The sequence below is a fragment of the Zootoca vivipara genome, chromosome 7, assembly GCF_965207765.1.
Source record: "Zootoca vivipara chromosome 7, rZooViv2.hap1.1, whole genome shotgun sequence".
Classification (NCBI taxonomy): Eukaryota; Metazoa; Chordata; class Lepidosauria; order Squamata; family Lacertidae; genus Zootoca; species Zootoca vivipara.
The window spans coordinates 7,696,489-7,713,632 of NC_142590.1; the positions used below are offsets into that span (position 1 = coordinate 7,696,489).

At 48.2% G+C, this 17,144-nt stretch overlaps 1 protein-coding gene across 1 annotated transcript in view; it reads left to right on the top strand.

Annotated features, from left to right (window-relative positions):
- The window catches only part of CACNA1E (calcium voltage-gated channel subunit alpha1 E), a 327,543-nt gene that overhangs the window by 147,754 nt on the left and 162,645 nt on the right, over positions 1-17,144 (top strand). The gene's annotated exons all lie outside the window — the stretch shown is intronic.

The following is a 17,144-nucleotide window of genomic DNA, read 5'->3' on the forward strand; positions in this document are numbered from 1 at the left end:
CTTCCAGCAAAATATTAAAATACAAAAATCCATCAAATATTAAAAGCTTCCTCAAACAGGGCCGCTTTCAGATGTCTTCTAAAAGTCCAATAGTTGTTTATTTCTTTGACATCTGGTGGGAGGGCATTTTACAGGGCGGGCACCACTACCGAGAGGGCCCTCTGCCTGGTTCCCTGTAAGTTCTTTTCTCGCAGTGAGGGAACTGCCAGAAGGCCCTCGGCGCTGGACCTCAGTGTCCGGGCTGAACAATGGGGGTGGAGCCGAGGCCATTTAGGACTTTAAAGGTCAGCACCAACACTTTGAATTGTGCCCAGAAATGTACTGGGAGCCAATGTAGGTCTTTCAGGACCGGTGTTACGTGGTCTCGGCGGCCACTCCCAGTCACCAGTCTAGCTACTGCATTCTGGATTAATTGCAGTTTCCGAGTCACCTTCAAAGGTAGCCCCACGTAGAGCGTGTTGCAGTAGTCCAAGTGGGAGATAACTAGAGCATACACCACTCTGGCGAGACAGTCTGCCGGCAGGTAGGGTCTCTGCCTGCATACCAGATGGAGCTTGAAGACAGCTGCCCTGGACACAGAATTGACCTGCACCTCCATGGACAGCTGTGAGTCCAAAATGACTCCCAGGCTGGTCCTTCAGAGGCACAGTTACCCCATGTAAATGAGATAAGCCAAGGCAGAGGCTATGGCTGAAGTCATGGCTAACTTCTACTTCAGAACCCACTGGAGGTGGTGCCCAAGATTCTGCAGACTAGTCCCACTTGTCCCATGCTCAGAAAGCCCAGGGTGGAGTGGTATTCTCATTTCCCTACCACTTTCCCTGAGAAAACCTGCTCTCTACTGCTGAATCGGAGCAGACATCAATCCATGGAGAACTTGATTGCTCCTATTTAGTGGTAAAAAGCAGGTTTTCCGGTGGGAAAGTGTGGATGAGCCCATGCCAAGAGTTAGTCCTTGCGAGTGTTAAATTAGGACAGAAGAGTATCAGGAAAAAGAAAATAATGTTTACAAGGAAGCACCTTTTGGAGATTTCAGCTTTAAGAACACAGATCTTGTGCCTCAACATGTTGGCACGTAGCAGGAATGTCAAGACTGTACTGGACAGCAATCACTATCATCATCATCATCATCATCATCATCAGGAGAGTTTTCAGGAAAGGGAAGAAGGATGAGCCATCTGGGCAGATCAGGGTTGCTGTTACAATGGTGCCCTTGTATGTAAGACCTTAATTAAGTGAGCTCTTCTGGTTCCCATCATAACCTTTAAATCTGCTATCAATTGCTGTTGGGTCTGTGGATACTTTGGCCTTGCAAATCAAACCACATAGTCATACGAATGCAGTCATATTCAGAGGGCAAGGTTCACTGCCTCCAATGGCTTGATTCATAGGCAAAGCTCACGTGAGATTAGAAATAATCAAGGTAGTTTAGCAGCCATGATATTTGTTGGAAGAGGAAGCGTGCTACTGGGACAGTGAAGAACAGGGCAGTGACATAACCTGGTGTAGGTTTTAAAGCAGGCTGCGTTTTTTTCAGGGTTCTAGTCTTGACTCTAGGACAGTGTTTCCCAACCTTGGGTCTCCAGCTGTTTTCGGACTACAATTCCTATCATCCCTGACCACTGGCCTTGCTAGCGGGATGATGGGAGTTGTAGTGCAAAAACAGCTGAAGACCCAACGTTGGGAAACAGTGCTCTAGGATATGTTTCCATTCTGAAAGTCAGGATCAATCCATCCACTGGTTGAATGTCAGGGGCGGGTGCCAGGACACTCAGGTCACCAATTTATCACGTGGCATCAATGAAGCTAACTCCTTATTCATGCCGACTCTTCCCCAGGGTCTTTTTCAAGCAATCTGAGACTCTGTCAGTGTCTATCTATGCTCCTCCCTCTTAACACCTCTTCTGGTTCTGGGAGACCATGGGCAGGGAGCTGGTCATAGCAGGAGGGAGAGACCCACTGGCTTCTTCACCAGCCTGCCCTATCTCTGCTTTTGCCTCCTCCTCCTTCAGCCTCTGCTTCTACCTCTAAGTCTGGCCTACTCTCTGCAGCACCCTCTCCCTGCTCACTAAGCCCTGTTACCTCTTCAGCTTTTGACACCTTCTCCTCCTAGTCTTCTCTGTCTTCTCCCTGTGACGACTCAGCATTGTCCCACCAACAATCCCCAAGCTCTGAGCCTTCTTCCCTTGGGTTCCTTCCCCAGCTGGTTCCTCCCACCATTCCTCTGCGTCTAACCAGTCCCAGACATATGTAAAGTTTTATTTACAACTCAGCACCGAGAATCTTATTCAGAAAAGTTTGGGAAGAAACTTCACGGGCAGCAGCACTGAGAAGAAGCGTGAAAGAGGTTTTAAAAGCTTTAAAGGGGGGGGGCCTCCAAAATGGCACACAGGAGCTCTCGCTGCTGCAGTGCTAGCCTACTCAACAGCTGTGGGGCAGAAAATTGTATTGCAGTGGGCTCGGATGTGCTGTTCCTTGTCCTTTCTCGATCTGGAGGCAAAGGTACAGCATGGGTTGCTTTTTGTTATGCGAGCTTCTGAAGAGCGGGGGCATGGAACGTAAGCGGGAACAACGAAATTACTCGGTTGCTACATCCACTCCGATAAAGCATTCCGCATAATCCAAAATTACAAAAACCTAATTAAAAACAGTAAATATAATACAAAATAACAAGTAAAATAAGATGACTTCAAAGTCCAGGCTTTCCATTTAAGGCCAAAATCGCTCTAGAGAAGAAACTGTTCCTGAGATGGCTCGTTCTTGCCTGCATTGTTCTATATCTCCGTCCCGATGGCAGGAGCTGAAAGAAATGGTGACCAGGGTGTGTTGGATCTCTTGATATATCTAGTGCTTTTCTATGGCACCTGGTGGTGTAAATTTGTTCTAAGGTGGTGAGTGAGCAGCCAATAATGCTCTCTGCTGTTTTAATAATTCTACACAGCCCTGCTCTGTCCTGGGAAGTACAGCTTCCGTACCACACACATAAACCATATGTGAGCACGCTCTGTATGGCATAGTGATACATTAAATGCTTCACAGACATGGAAAGTATTTTACGAGCATATCCCATTTTAATGTGGAACAAAGGCTCTTTGTCCGCAAGTACTTCGCCGTCCTTATTCTTACTCAGATACAGTACTATCTTCTGAAGAGTTCTTGATCTGACAGTTTCGCCTACCAGCTTTCAGATCACCAGCCTCCACTGCTGCCCTGCTCACTAGTGTGCCTCTTTCAGATGGAATTATTGTTCTTTTGAATAGATTTTAACGTTCTTTTCCTTTTCCTTTTCCTAATGGGCAAAACCAATTAGCTCATCTTAAAAAAGATTAGCAAGCTGCCAAAATTCTTTTTTATTATTATTAAAAAAACACCAGTCGCTTGAAAGAATGTTTCCAACTCAGAGGGTAAGAAACTAGAAACTTTTGGGAACAGTCCCTGCATCAAGGCTTGCGGAGAAGATTTCTACTCCGGGCATGGGAAAAGTTATTAGCTAGTCACTGCAATGCAGTTTTACTCAGCACAGGAGGTTAGGCGAATGACTAATTACAAGCTTATTTTATCCCCCGTAGTGGGAAGAATCTGCCTCTTTTAAAAATGTTGAAGATCAATAGCTTCAAGGTCTTTTCATTCATTCCATGTGCTTTCCTTGCACTGGAGTTACACTTTTGAGAATCAGTCGCTCTTTCAAATGCTTTTGAGAAGGAAAAAACTTCAGGTCCTTGCGTGACGAAGCCCCCAGAAATCCCAATAACTCACAACTGACACAATATTTTAGGTTTGGGTTTTTGGCATTAATTTTGGCCACAACTTTATTTAAAATACATATTAATTCTGAGTGTTGGCTTAGGCTTTGGTTAATCCATCTGTCCACTCTAAGGGACAGGACCTTTTCCATCTGACCCCCGTTGGGTCAGGACCAGCTCTGACTTACCTAATGGTAGGCAAGTCAAGTAAACACGCCAAGGGATTGGAGGAACTGTTCTGCAGGCACTCGCCTCCCCCAAGGAGTGTTCCCCAAGGCTCGGCTCTGTAATGGACACATGGCAGGATGAATGGACTAGAGTCCCTGAGCCCCAGGATTCCTTTAACGGAATACTTCTATAAGGAGCAAGTAAGGGGGGTAGGCATTTTATGCCATGCCCCTCCTATACCAATTTTCACCAAAGCCTAACGGCCAACCTAACAAGTTGTGACAAATTGCTTGTCAGTAGGCAAAAACCAAATGGCAACAGCCAATCAGCCAAGTGGCAAAATTCCTACTGGGCCCCTGAATACAGGTGACCCCCGTGAATGGGCAAGCAGTGTTGTCTAAGCCTAAAAGCAGCGGCGGGCGGGTGGGAGATTCAAGGCTTGCCGAGAGTGAGGGGGAAGCGAAACCGACCTGGCGTTAAGTAGGATGCTGCTGTCAATCAAAATCAGAGACACGCCCCATGACTCAGGCTAACTACAGCCCACCCCCCTCCTAGATTTCTTTTGAGTCTTGTCCGCAATCCCCATTACCCTTTATGAGCGTAATGGGCTTTGTGAGCTCCCGCCAATATAGGCCCCCCAAACTCTTCTTTTCTTATCCCCCTTCTGTAGTTGCTTACCAGAAGCTCAGGCTTCCTGAAAGAGCAGGCATTGCTATTTACTGACTGGGCTTAACTCGCTTAAAAGAAATAATTAAGATGCAATTGAGGCCTAGAGCCTCAACAACAGTGGGCCATAACAAGGGGTGATTCCTTCCATGCTGCCTCAGAAACCGGACGGCATTTCCTACCATTATTATCTCTTCATTCCCCTAGTACTGTTTCATGCATTTTGCCACACTCCTGGCCATTTGTGTCCCAGCTGATACAGGTGTTGGCTGGGTGAATTTTGCTGAAATTGCCAGCAGACAAAATGAAATCAAACATCACAGCATTCTCCTAAGGAGGATAATAAAACTCTAGGTAAGGTTCTCCTATACTGCTCTCTGTCATAAATGACCCCCAGAGTTGTCCCCGTGGCAGTTAAGCAATATCGAAGGACACAAATCAAAACATCAGCAATAGAACAACCATTGATCATAAAATAATGCAAATAGAGACAAAGGACTTTGCCATGTGGCAGAATCCCATCAACGTGGTCCAGAGCCACAACTAATTCCCATCAATAGTGTGATTTTTCAGTGTCTGTTTACAGGGGATAGCTGAAAGTCGTGAATTAATTACAATGACGCTTGCCAGAACAAAGGCTAATGGGCATCCAGCTTTTCTTCTCCTCTAATGGTATAAAGCTATTTCCCTATCGTGTTATTTGTTTAGGCTTTTATTTGCTAATGGGTTATAAAAAAAACCTTGCCTCGTCTCCTTCCTCTTTCGAATCTTCCCTTTGTCCTGTTTTCATCCCCAGCTTTAGCATCTCTCATTCTCTCTTATTTATCTCCCTTTCCCCAGCTCCTTCGCTTCACCTTCCATTCTGTGAATGCAGAAAAATCCCCATTTTCAGTTTGTCATTCATATATTGGGTGGGGAGAGTAATTGAATGGTTGGGGGGGGGAGAGAGAGAGAGAGAGAGAGAGAGAGAGAGAGAACAAAACAGTGGGAGATATCTCCTGAGGTGAAATTAAAGTTCATTGCATCGTCTGGGGATCTCAAACAAGGCATTATGAGAACATTCACATCTTCCCTCTTATATTTGCATGTGCGTGCGCACACTCACACAAATGCCCACACACTGTTTTCAGTGTGTATAGGCTCAGCCTGACTAATAAACTCCCAGTTCCTCCTGGGAGCAGACATGCCAATTCTTTAGAATTCCTTTTGGGTAGGAAAAGTTACCAGCTGAGCTCTCACAGGAGCGAGACATTTTCCTTGTGAAGGAACACGGCCATTTGTTCTTCATAATCGCGCCTCTTTTGCTCCACAATTAGAATTGTGGTGAGGATTGAAAAGCAAACTCTTACCGCCTCCACCCCCAACTCTTCCTCCCCAATGGGGCTTTGTACCAGCTGCAGTATTGTGGCTGAGGTGAACAATGAAAGAAGTCAACATGTGCTCCAATGAGCATATGTAGCACAGGCTTGCAAGGTTTCGCTTAAATGGCATATTGTATGTTTGTGGTCTTGGGGGGAAAATGGGGGCCATCACCCCTGTGGTATTTATTAATGTGGTTTTCAAAGCCTTTATTTGTAGTGGGCTTTGACTTCTATGTACACACTGAGGCTTTCGCCTTCAGAAGTGCAACACATAGCCATAGCTGCCAAATTCCAGCCTGAGAAATAAGGGACTGGGCCGGAAGTAGCAGACCGGAAGTAGCGCTGTTGCCATTTTGGAACTGGGCGGAGCATGCTCAGAAGCTACTTTTGATGCTGCTCTGCCCTGTTCCAAAATGGCCGCCGCACCAGAAGTCGCGCTGCAGCCATTTTGGAACTGGGCAAAGCAGCATCAAAAGTTGCTTCTGAGCATGCTCCGCCCAGTTCCAAAATGGCCGCCGTGCCAGAATAAACCGGGGGAAAACAAAAAAATCTGTTTTTCGGCTGGGAACAGCTGGAAAAACAGGGGTTTCTCGGGGAATACGGGAGACTTGGCAGCTATGCACATAGCTCCTTCACACCTGCCAAGAATTCCCTCATGAGGGATGGAGTCAAGAACAAAGAGGGAGGGATGCAGTGCAAGAGATGCTGAGATGCTCCATTGAGAGAGCCTGGAGGCATCTTCAGTAAGCAAGAGATCCCCGCAGCGCAAGAGAGCCCGTTCTCTTGAGTGTGAACTCCCTGAGCTGCTGCCCAGAGGAAAGGCCCACAGATAATTCCTCTTGCCCCCACATCATGATTTTGTCCAGTTTCGCTCCAGGTCATTTCCAGAAAACTAGATCTTAATGTGAATCAGAGGTGACTTGGGTACCAAATGTGGGCTGCCAGGCCTTTCTCTCAGCCCTTGCAAATCTTCCCAGTCAGGAGTCCAGGTTCCCAGCTTGATAACACAGTAAGCTTAGATAATTAAAAAAGAGGATTTATTGCAAAAACAAACAACTCCTGACGGCTCTAACAGAGCCTCTGCCATCATTACTTAAGATGACCCTTCTGAAGACTCCTTCTGGCGTCGACAGAAGAAATTGAACTTACAAGCCTTTTGTCTCTTGTTTTGCTTCCCATCTAGCAGCCAACTCTTCAGTCTTAGTGGATCAGCTCCAACCTCTTACTGTTCTGAGAGGCTGTGTTCCAGCCTGCTCTCAGCTACTGTCTTATCAGTCTGCCTGTCAAGGTCAGGAGGAGCTGGTGTCTGCAGCTGCTGGCTCTCCCCTGCCTGACTAACATCTAAGCCTCTCTGTTCCTGGCTTTCTACAGTTGACTGCAAACCTTCACTTGGAGCTGGCCCACTCCTGACACTCCCTCACCCAATGGCTACACCCTTTGCCTGCCTTGCTCCCCCTATCCATTGAGGATTATTGCCTGACTAGACTGTGCCTTTGAACTCTGATAAAAATAATAATAATATGGCATTCATTGCACTGTCCAGTTTTGCCTCTGGCCTTCTCCATCACCAGCATGCGACCCGCAGAAGGTATCTCAGAAGGGTTTGTGGTCCTTGGGATGGAAAAAAGGTTCCCTGGGTCAGTGATGATAAGGTAAAGTTGGTTTGCATGGACTTTTGGAGTTCTACCCATGAAGCTATGCTTGCAAGCGTAGGCTGCCCCCTCTGAACCATGGGAAGAGTTCACACTTCAATAGACTACCTGTGAAATGCCCACCAAATGCTAAGAACAAGGGTGGACATAAAAAAAAAAGATAAGTAGCTGTCTTAAGAAGTGTGCACTGCCATCGTGGTACAGTTGTCAATGAGTGTCCATAACATGGGTACCAAATGTGGGCTGCCAGGCCTTTCTCCCAGCCCTTGCAAATCTTCCCAGGCTACACATCCTCCCTGTCAGGAGTCCAGGTTCCCAGCCTGTCAGGAGTCCAGGTTCCCACAATTCCCATGTTATTGAATGAGTGTGGAATTGGCAGTAGTGTGACATGGATCTGGTGCTGCATATAAAAAGCTGTTGGGACTGGGGTGTGTGTGCAAATCTCCAGACTCTTGGCATAGCTGCTAAGTCTCCCGTATTCCCCGGGAAACCCCCATTTTACCAGCTGTCCCCAGCCGAAAAAATGGATTTTTTTTTTGTTTTCCCCGGTTTATTCTGGCGCGGCGGCCATTTTGGAACTGGGCGGAGCATGCTCAGAAGCGACTTTTGATGCTGCTTTGCCCAGTTCCAAAATGGCTGCAGCATGACTTCTGGTGCGGTGGCCATTTTGGAACAGGGCAGAGCAGCATCAAAAGTAGCTTCTGAGCATGCTCCGCCCAGTTCCAAAATGGCGGCAGCGCTACTTCCGGTCTGCTACTTCCGGTCCAGTCCCTTATTTCTCAGGCTGGAACTTGACAGCTATGGACTCTTGGTACAGAGAATGTAAACTTTGCTCCCTGTAACTGAAGTCACTTCTCATCATGGCACATGGTGCATTTGGTGAGAGCAAACCTTGCTGACACCTCTCATTTAAACTTTTAAGTTATTGGGTACAGCAAGGTAAAGGAACCTGAAAGTTATAGGGATTCAATCGAAAGATTACAAATATAAATTTGTGTTGTGAGTGGGTGATGTGGTCATTTCATGGGTAAGCCCAATATACGTCTTCTCAGAACGTGCAGCCAACCCTCTCGAGCAGGAGCGGTGCAGCGAGTGCCAACTAGATTTCTTCACCATCACTTCCTATGATCCACCTCTCTTAAGACCCTGCTTTCTGCATTCCTCCTTCCATTGGGCTCCTCTTCTCTGCCGGCTGCCCCACCTGCCCCCTTCTCTCAAATCTCTCTTGCCTCCTCTGCCTGCTCCCCTTGTCTCTTGCCTCTTCCTCCCCCTCTATTCTTAGGCAACCCAGCTGGTCCTGTCCTGGCTTCCTTTCCCCTGGCCTATTCTTTTTTAAGAACCTCTCTTCTTGGCCATCTGCTTTGCCTCATCCATTTCTTAAGCATATTGGCTTTCTCCTCAGTGACATTTTTTTAATGATGTGTTTGGGGCAAGTGGTTCCCTGGCAGCTGCATGGCTGATTTTAGACTACTTGCCAAGCTGTTGGTTGGTTGGTAGATGATATTTTGTTGTGAATTTAGGGGGCTCGCTCGCAGGATGCCTGAGTCCCTCCTAGTTCCTGGGATCTTGGATCCAGCAAGGGTTAAAATCTAGTGGAGGATTCTGTTGTTGAAGTAGCCCAACAATATCCTTTGTTAGTTAAGGGTCACACTTGTCACTTAAGCATCGCCAAGGAATAATGGCAGTTAGTATAACAAAGGAGCAGGGGCATCTTAGCCATTGTTCTGGAGGGCGCTGGAGGGTGCCACGGAAGAGGCGGAGGCCGGACGCGGTGCCTCCCTGCATCAGCTCGCCACCCTCGCCCACCTCCACCATGCCAAGCGACGCCCGGAGCCTCCGTCCCGGGGGGCTGCCTCTTGACTTTCCCATCTCCCCCTCAGTGACGGGGTCCTCAGGGCATGGCGGTGGGAGCTGCCTAAGTGGCAAGGTCTACCACGACGCGCGCGTGCTTCGCCAAACCCTTGCAGCGCGTGCGGGCTGCCAGAAGGCAGCCGGCTGCCGAGGGCGAGCCCCGGAGCCTCTGCCTCTTCCATGCTGTAAATGGGGGTGGTGGTGGTGAAATGGGGGGGCACCGGAGGGATCTTTGAACCATGGCGCCGGATATCCTTGAGACGGCCCTACAAAGGAGGTTGCTCTGTACCAGAGGGCAAATGGGTGGACATTCTCCCTTTCCTAGCTGGTAGTGAGAAAGACAAAAAGGCAAAGAATTGACTGAAAGGGCTGGGCTGGAAGCAGGCAGAAAGTTTGAATCCAAGGCTGTGACGATGGGAGGAGCAGGGCCTTCTGGGGTGCTAATGCTGTGAGCCCCTCCATTGTAGGCTTGCGTTGTGTTGTTTGCTGGCATCTGTCTCGAGAGTCAATGGAGTGAACCTCTGGGGGGTGGGGGTGGAAGTCAGACCGCTGGAGAATCACAGCGCCTGCTGTAGCTGCAGAGACCAATAACTACCGGTAGTAACGACTGCCTCTTGTGTAGTTTTTGCTGTGTTAGCATCATTGAAGCAATCTCCTCGGGGTGCAACCCTGGGCAGTGTGTATGGATGTCCTAGGCTGCCCAGATGACAAGACCCCCCCCCATCTTGGACTTGCTGATGTGGTCCAAAAGAAAGCAGAGTAATGAATTTGACACCAGTTTGGCTGCAGGAGTTGCCAGCTCAAATTGTATATATGTGATAAACCATGTATCATAAAGACACCCCAGTCTCCGCTGTCCCTCATTCCAAGGAAACCAAACCCTGGGTTAGCACCTGGGACTCCTGGAACAGCCACCCTTTTCACTCAGAGCACGCGGTTTTTAAACGGGGGAAGGGGACAGAAGGAGGGGAATTCGGTCTATTAGCTGCTGAGCTTGCGAAATACAGCCGCCTCGCTGGCTCTTTCTTTACATAGGGCGAATGAGAGCATTTTGAAGGCCCTCTTGTTTCCCTTGCTGCACATTTCTCCAACACGTCCTCCCCTGCCAAGTGCTTCAGGGGGATAAGGCGGACTGGGAAGAAACATGAATGTACTCACAGACATTTATTATTATAGAAGGAAACGAGGCACCTTCCCAAAATGTTTGCCAAAGTAAGGTTGACTTTCCAAATTGCATTATATGCAAAATTGCCGTGGGAAATGCTGCTGAGCCTCTAGGCCAGCTGGTATTTGCTTTGGCAGGGTTGGGGACCAATATACTCGTAGCCAAAACAACAGGCTCCAGGCCTGGCTTGGGTGGAAAACTCTTCATTCTTTTTATAGCTATGACCTGCATTGCTTCGGTGTGAGTGCCAGAAACCTAAACCTTTCAAATGAAGAGGTGGATTCTTTAGCAAGAATGGCCAAACCACAGCTGCTGAGCCATTCACGTGAGATGGGATCCAAAGGCACATGGAGATTTATGGTGTCTCGTTGGCCAACTTGGGAGCAGGATGGTGAATTGTACAAGCCGCCTGTCCAGCAGGTCCTTCTTATGGCTTTTTGCTCCTTGCAGTGTGTCAAGACATTGTGAATGGGCTCCACCAGATATGAGCCGGGAAGAGAAATCTTACATAGATTTGCTCCATGAACAGTTCCAGTCGTCAAGCCAGGGATCCTGGAAACGCATAGGTGCCTGCAAGGCTTGGCTTATGGTTACAGTTACAGACCCCCTTTGGGAATGGACCCTTGGGAACATCCCCCCCCCATGTGTGGTGGACTGGTAAAAGGCTAAAAAGTATTGGGAAATGATCCACAATGAATTGAAAAAATGTTTTAAAATACTTTCTCCCCCCCCAACCCCCCCAAGTCCTCTCTGTTGGGGATAATTCAGACTGAAATTCCCAGTTGTCAATAAAGGTTATTTACTGTATGTATGCCATACATACATACTGTATGCATGCCAAGTCTAGGGCTTGGGTGGTGCTGTGGGTTAAACCACTGAGCCTAGGGCTTGCTGATCAGAAGGTTCGAATCCCTGTGACGGGGTGAGCTCCTGTTGCTTGGTCCCTGCTCCTGCCAACCTAGCAGTTCGAAAGCATGTCAAAGTGCAAGTAGATAAATAGGGACCGCTCCGGCGGGAAGGTAAACGGCGTTTCCATGTGCTGCTCTGGTTCGCCAGAAGCAGCTTTGTCATGCTGGCCAGATGACCTGGAAGCTGTACACCGGCTCCCTCGGCCAATAATGCGAGATGAGCGCCGCAACCCAAGTGTCGGACACGACTGGACCTGATGGTCAGGGGCCCCTTTACCTTTACCTTTACCTTATGCCACTACTGCAGCCGGTGTTGGGTTAGCCCCAATATGGAAAATGATCAAGGTCCCAACCAAAGAAGAGTGGCAGTTTAAGTTGACAGAATATGTGCAGCTTCCAGAGTTAACATACAGAATAAGAGAACAAGAAGAACATACGTTTAAAGAAGATCGGAAAACGTTTATTGAATATATGGGAAATAATTGTGTACAGCTGAAAACACTGGCAGCATTAAGATAAATTCAACAGTGTAAATAAGTTACGATGGATGTAATAATGGAATAATGAATGGTATGGTTTTTGTAAAATATGCAGGGGTTTATGATATGTAAAATGAACCATGGAAAGGGAAGAAGGGAAGTGATTGATATATTAAGGATGTAAAAATGAGTACTGTAAATTGTAAAACTACCGCACAATTGCCCTCATTTCACACGCTAGCAAGGTTATGCTTAAAATTCTACAAGGCAGGCTTAGGCAGTATGTGGACCGAGAACTCCCAGAAGTGCAAGCTGGATTTCGAAAGGGCAGAGGAACCAGAGACCAAATAGCAAACATGCGCTGGATTATGGAGAAAGCTAGAGAGTTCCAGAAAAACGTCTACTTCTGCTTCATTGACTATGCAAAAGCCTTTGACTGTGTCGACCACAGCAAACTATGGCAAGTTCTTAAAGAAATGGGAGTGCCTGATCACCTCATCTGTCTCCTGAGAAATCTCTATGTGGGACAAGAAGCTACAGTTAGAACTGGATATGGAACAACGGATTGGTTCAAAATTGGGAAAGGAGTACGACAAGGTTGTATATTGTCTCCCTGCTTATTTAACTTATATGCAGAATTCATCATGCGAAAGGCTGGACTAGATGAATCCCAAGCAGGAATTAAGATTGCCGGAAGAAATATCAACAACCTCAGATATGCAGATGACACAACCTTGATGGCAGAAAGTGAGGAGGAATTAAAGAACCTTTTAATGAGGGTGAAAGAGGAGAGCGCAAAATATGGTCTGAAGCTCAACATCAAAAAAACCAAGATCATGGCCACTGGTCCCATCACCTCCTGGCAAATAGAAGGGGAAGAAATGGAGGCAGTGAGAGATTTTACTTTCTTGGGCTCCTTGATCACTGCAGATGGTGACAGCAGTCGCGAAATTAAAAGACGCCTGCTTCTTGGGAGAAAAGCAATGACAAACCTAGACAGCATCTTAAAAAGCAGAGACATCACCTTGCCGACAAAGGTCCGTATAGTTAAAGCTATGGTTTTCCCAGTAGTGATGTATGGAAGTGAGAGCTGGACCATAAAGAAGGCTGATCGCCGAAGAATTGATGCTTTTGAATTATGGTGCTGGAGGAGACTCTTGAGAGTCCCATGGACTGCTAGAAGATCAAACCTATCCATTCTTAAGGAAATCAGCCCTGAGTGCTCCCTGGAAGGACAGATCGTGAAGCTGAGGCTCCAATACTTTGGCCACCTCATGAGAAGAGAAGAATCCTTGGAAAAGACCCTGATGTTGGGAAAGATTGAGGGCACTAGGAGAAGGGGACGACAGAGGACAAGATGGTTGGACAGTGTTCTCGAAGCTACGAACATGAGTTTGACCAAACTACGGGAGGCAGTGGAAGACAGGGGTGCCTGGCGTGCTATGGTCCATGGGGTCACGAAGAGTGGGACACGACTAAACGACTAAACAACAACAACAACAAATTGTAAAACAGAAAATTTAATAAAAAATTATATACAGGGAATGGACCTTTTGACTCTCTCCAACTATTCTGAGACAAGTCAGGAGGGCATATTAATTTTATTTTTTAATTAATTTTAAATAAATACATAAACCAGCCAAACCTCCCCCCCCCCCAACTCCCAAGAACAGGCTCCCGGCGGCAGTGGATTCCATAAGGGCCAAAGTGCTGTGTTTAAGGACAGATGTTGCAGTGAGGAGAAGTCTGCCTCATTCCTGTGACGGAAGGCAGAGCAGCCTTCATGGAGATACAAATCTTCTCCATATGTGGAAACGCACTGTGCTTCTATGTGCAGACCTTACCTATACATTGAAAATTGCTATATCATTTCATGTTTAGTCCTTAATATCTATGTATTCTTTACTAATTCTCAAAAGTCTACTAGCTGCTTTCCCAAACTATCAGTCCCTTATAGCAGCTCGCAAACTTCGGGGAAAATAAACCTAAAACAGTAGCAAAATTAGTCATGTCAGCAGCTAACATAAATTGTTGTTGTTGTTGTTGTTGTTTAGTTGTTTAGTCGTGTCCAACTCTTCATGACCCCATGGACCATAGCACGCCAGGCACTCCTGTCTTCCACTGCCTCCCGCAGTTTGGTCAAACTCATGTTCGTAGCTTCGAGAACACTATCCAACCATCTTGTCCTCTGTCATCCCCTTCTCCTAGTGCCCTCAATCTTTCCCAACATCAGGGTCTTTTCCAGGGAGTCTTCTCTTCTCTGGAGGTGGCCAAAGTAATGGAGCCTCAGCTTCACGATCTGTCCTTCCAGGGAGCACTCAGGGCTGATTTCCTTCAGAATGGATAGGTTTGACCTTCTTGCAGTCCATGGGACTCTCAAGAGTCTCCTCCAGCACCCTAATTCAAAAGCATCAATTCTTTGGCGATCAGCCTTCTTTATGGTCCAGCTCTCACTTCCATACATCATTATTGCCAACTTGGAATTGAAATCTGATTTACTTGAGTGAGAACATCAATGAGTTGAGTTGCAACTCAGATCCCAAGATCTGTCTGATGCAGGTTTTCTTAAGTGATTGGTTAGCATATAGATGACCGAAGCCATCACACATCTTTGCTAGTTAATATTGCTGTATGCAGGCTTTAAGGACTTGTGTATCGGCATAATGTATGAATAAACATTTCCGCATTAGCCGTGTCCATGTATGCTAATTCTTGTATGTGTGTACATACACTTAGGCTATAGACATGTATATTTTATAGACCATGCCATCCTGGGAGGCAGGTGTGTGGGTACGTTCTGCCGACTGGGTTGTCATGACAACAGTGAGAGACCCTGAATCTGTAAACAAAGCTTTACGTGAACTAAATCAAAGGAGCATGCTAAACGGAAGGCCCATGCTGGTCCAGTGCCCTCAACAGAACAGAACTTAAATTCTCACACCCAAAAATGTGTTTTTAAGACCCCCTCACCAAAGAACCCTGCAGAAATAAAGTTCCACCCTGTGGTATCTGATTGTAGCTATCAGATTCCCTGCACACACTGTTGTGTGGTCTGTGGAGGACTTAGGTTTCTCACCTTTAAGGGAGGGGCTGTTCCTTGCTAATGGGGAGGTAGAATTCGCACAATGTGTTTGGGTTTTTGAAAGATGCCTGTGTATCAATTGTGTGTAGATCAGTGCACGCTGACCAACACACAAACTTTGCAATAAGGCTGTATTCCGATGGCATGAGTGTCACAGCAACTGGTAGATTCTTATCTGCTGCAGCCTCCATCCGCCTTCACAGCTGTTGTAACATGCCACTTGGTTATCTTCTGCCTGTTCTGCCATTGAGGACTTCTTGAATCGTTCTTTGTCTAGTTCCTCCCCTTTGACCTTACCGCCTTGAGTGACCCTGCTGGGAGTACAAGACTCCCCATGACTTTGCTCACAAGGGTCATAGGAACATGCAAATCTTAAAAAATGTAGTATAAACACAGAAAACTGGGAAACACTGGCCTGCGAGCGCTCCAACTGGAGACCAGCCTTTACCCAAAGGTGTCGTGAACTGTCACAGTGGCCGGAGTGGGCTACTTCAGAGTAACGACGCTACGCAGCTCTGCATTTTATTCTTTTATTGGTGCTGCGTATTTACAGTGCTGAAGTCATTGCTATTTACACGGAGTGATGTGGTCAGTCGGTTCCAGAACCTCCGAATGGCTTTTGGCGCGTCTTTCTCCAACACAAAAGCTTTGGCAGACCCATCCTCTTTCCCCTCCTCTTTCTGCGTAATTCCGGAGTTGGGGGGATGGGTCTCCCCCCCTTATTCGCCCCTTCCTGTCCCACCTGGGACCCTGGCTCCTCTACCTTGCCTGAGCCTCGGACACGACTTCCTGCTTCCCCATTGGAATCGGAACTCTCTCTGCTTTCCCCTGTGCTCGGGGATGGGCTTGAACTCAGGAGGGGAGGGACTTCGCGATATCCCCTGTCCCTCACATCCACCCCCCTCCCAAGCTCTCCGTCACCCCTCCCCAGGTCCCCCCCCAGGTGTCGGTGACGACTGGAAGCCTAAGAACTCAGTGCCTTCCGAGCCCGTTGGTGTGAACACCTCCCCCCAGTCCTGCGAGCCCCCCCCTTCCGCCTGGGAGGACGGGAATCCCAAAAAGTCCGTGGCGTCAGAGCTGGTAGGGGTAAAAATGTTCTGCCAATCTGCTCCTTCCTCTGACTGGGTGGATCTCGGTGACACCCATACCTCATCCTCTGGTTCCTCAAACTCCGCTTCCCAGCGCCATGGTGAACTGCTCTCCCGTGCTTCCTCCCCCTCCCCCTCCCTTTCCATGTGCCAGGGCTTGGGTCTATGGGGAAAGAGGGCGTGAAATTCTTCTACCAGGAATTCCTCCTGTATCTGAGTGGCTGGGACCCATTCATTCTGGGACGGTGGAGCATCCTCCCATGCCATGAGGTACTCCAGGCCCCCCACCCCCCTCCTTGAGTCCAGGATGGCCGTGGCCTCATTGAGTTGCTCCCTGCCTTCTCTCTCCCCCCCCTCCCTCAGGGGTTTGTTCGCTGCCTCGGAGCCTGCTGCTTTCCCTGTACGGCGACAGCAGCGATCTATGAAACACTGGGTGCACCCTCATGTCCTCTGGCAGTGCCAGCCTGTATGCCACCGGGTTGACCTGTTGCGTGACCGTGAAGGGGCCCAACCTTCTGGGCGCCAGCTTTTTGCACCTCCCTCTGATGGGAAGGCCCTCCGAGGACAACCAAACTTTGTCCCCCACCCTAATGACCTCCCCCGGTCGCCTGTGGCGATCTGCCCCCTTCTTGTACGCTTCCTTGGCTCTCTCCAAGTGTTCTCTGAGCTGCTGGTGCACCGTCTCCAGTTCCTCTGCCCAATCCTCAGCCTGTGGGCCCTCCTCCTCCTCCTCCCCCTCCCTCTCTGGGAAAGATCTGAGGTCGCGCCCGTAATTGGCCTTAAAGGGCGACACCCCTGTGGAGACGTGCACCGCATTGTTGTAGGCAAATTCTGCCAGTGGCAGGCGATCCACCCAGTCCGTTTGCCGCTGGCTGACGTAGCATCTCAGGTACTGCTGCAGAATGGCGTTGACCCTCTCCGCCTGTCCATTGGTCTGCGGGTGTCTAGCCGTCGACAAGCTGACCTCCACCTGCAGGAGGT